This window comes from Belonocnema kinseyi, chromosome 6, assembly GCF_010883055.1.
Source record: "Belonocnema kinseyi isolate 2016_QV_RU_SX_M_011 chromosome 6, B_treatae_v1, whole genome shotgun sequence".
Lineage (NCBI taxonomy): Eukaryota > Metazoa > Arthropoda > Insecta > Hymenoptera > Cynipidae > Belonocnema > Belonocnema kinseyi.
Window position 1 is genome coordinate 47,867,031 of NC_046662.1, and position 1,928 is coordinate 47,868,958.

At 32.9% G+C, this 1,928-nt stretch overlaps 1 protein-coding gene across 1 annotated transcript in view; it reads left to right on the forward strand.

Annotated features, from left to right (window-relative positions):
* Positions 1-1,928, forward strand: part of LOC117175372 — a 47,258-nt gene that overhangs the window by 1,099 nt on the left and 44,231 nt on the right. The gene's annotated exons all lie outside the window — the stretch shown is intronic.

The following is a 1,928-nucleotide window of genomic DNA, read 5'->3' on the forward strand; positions in this document are numbered from 1 at the left end:
AAGCTATCTAAGGATGGTACTATAGAACGCCACCTCAAGGTAGGCCTAGTGGCGCCATCTCTTGGTCAGGCCGGAAACTTATCAATCCACCCTCGTATGGAAAACCTTTCAGATCAATTTGAAATTAAGCATCTGTACAAATTTAGAGTCTTGTGACTTTCGGCAGACTTTTCACCTACATCTATATGTATTTTTTCCAATATGGATTTTCTTCAAATTCCATACAAAGGTATTTATAAATGTTCCTAGAAATTCGCAATTTTCTAAAAAATACTACAAAAAAATAAGATTACGCCTTTTTGAAGATTTTGATCGTTGTTTCTATGAAAAGTTGATTTTCGTACAACTTTATTAACTTAATAGTTATTTATTAAGTATATTTGAGATGAATTTAACATTAATAAATCTTTTCTCCAAAAAACGGTGTAAAATTATTGGTAAATATATTCTTAGTGTTTTAAAATAAAAAAATCATTACGCTTTTTTAGATATTGCGTCATTTGATAAAACCTCGACGAAAACTTAAATATAAGAATAACCCGACCAAAGCCCCACTAGCTCCCAACCAGAGCCTGAAGATTACCCGCACGGAAATTAGTGAAAAAAAGGCTCGACTATCCCTTGACCAACCACCGACCAGCCCCGACTGAAATTTTGACAACAAAAATCCCAACTAGTCCCCGATTAGTCCCTGACTGGGTACTTTGTCAAAATTAATAACCCGACTAGCCCCCGATCAGTGCCCGACTTGTAATAGGGCCAAATAGGGCTATTTCCACACGGGATTATATTTTTTCAGAATAAAATCCACTATTAAGTTAATTTTTTGTGTTGATTTTTCATTCAAATTAAATAGTGCAAGTCACGCTTGTGAACTAAACGTCAGACTGTTATTGAATTTGGACAGTTATCGTTTGAAGATTGGTACTTCCTACAAATTATAAGTCACCCTAAGAACTTATTAAGCAATGTGCTACAAATTTTGCGCCGTCAAAAATCAAAAGATACGTCAGTGACATTGTCACTAAGGTCCTCTTTCCCGATGCACAATGGGGAAAAATAAACGTCCGTGAGAAAATTTATTTTCAGAAAACAATTATTATTCGATTTCAATTCTTTTTAAATAAAAGCTTAACAATTTCGCCTCAAACTGGCATGGCCTATTTTTAATGTTTTTAAATTTAATAACAAAAATTATTTCGTCACTTGATTTGAACTAAATTTGAGATTTTGTAATATTAATATCTTTTTGACAAAGAAAATTAATACACCTTCGGCACCGATACATCCAAATAACATAAGCAAACAAATATGAAAAACCAACAAAACTAGAAATCTCACTTTCAAATTCTAAATTTAACTTGACTAAAACAAATTACATTGCATGGTTACGGTAAAGGACGCGGTTTTAGAAATGTAACGGTTTCCTGCTCGTTAATGAAAACATAGAGAATTATATAGCAAAATAATATAGTTGACATTTATTTACGATAATCTTATGATTGATTTAGCACATATCGATGACAATTAACTAAGTCGAATTTTCTAGATTTAAGAACTATAAACCGACGTTCATGAATGATTTAAAATTATTACAACAAAATGAAGCACGATTTCGGGGTATAATATTCCTAACAGTTTGACCATTTCTCTTTACGATTTTCTATGACTTCGCAGAGTTATAGAATATAGCCTTACTCAATTTATCGCTTTTAATTTTTCGTAGAATGAGGTGAGGAAGTAGAAAATAACAGATTATTCTTAGATACAAAAAAGGGTGGGGGCAACTATTCAAGCATATGGGACTGTGGGGCAAACTACTAAATTTACAAGTTACAAGAATGTGACTCGTTCTAAAAGGTACATCTCACAAAGGGGTCATTTTTAGGAAACAACGATTAATTTTCAAAACAGAGAGGGGGGGGGGG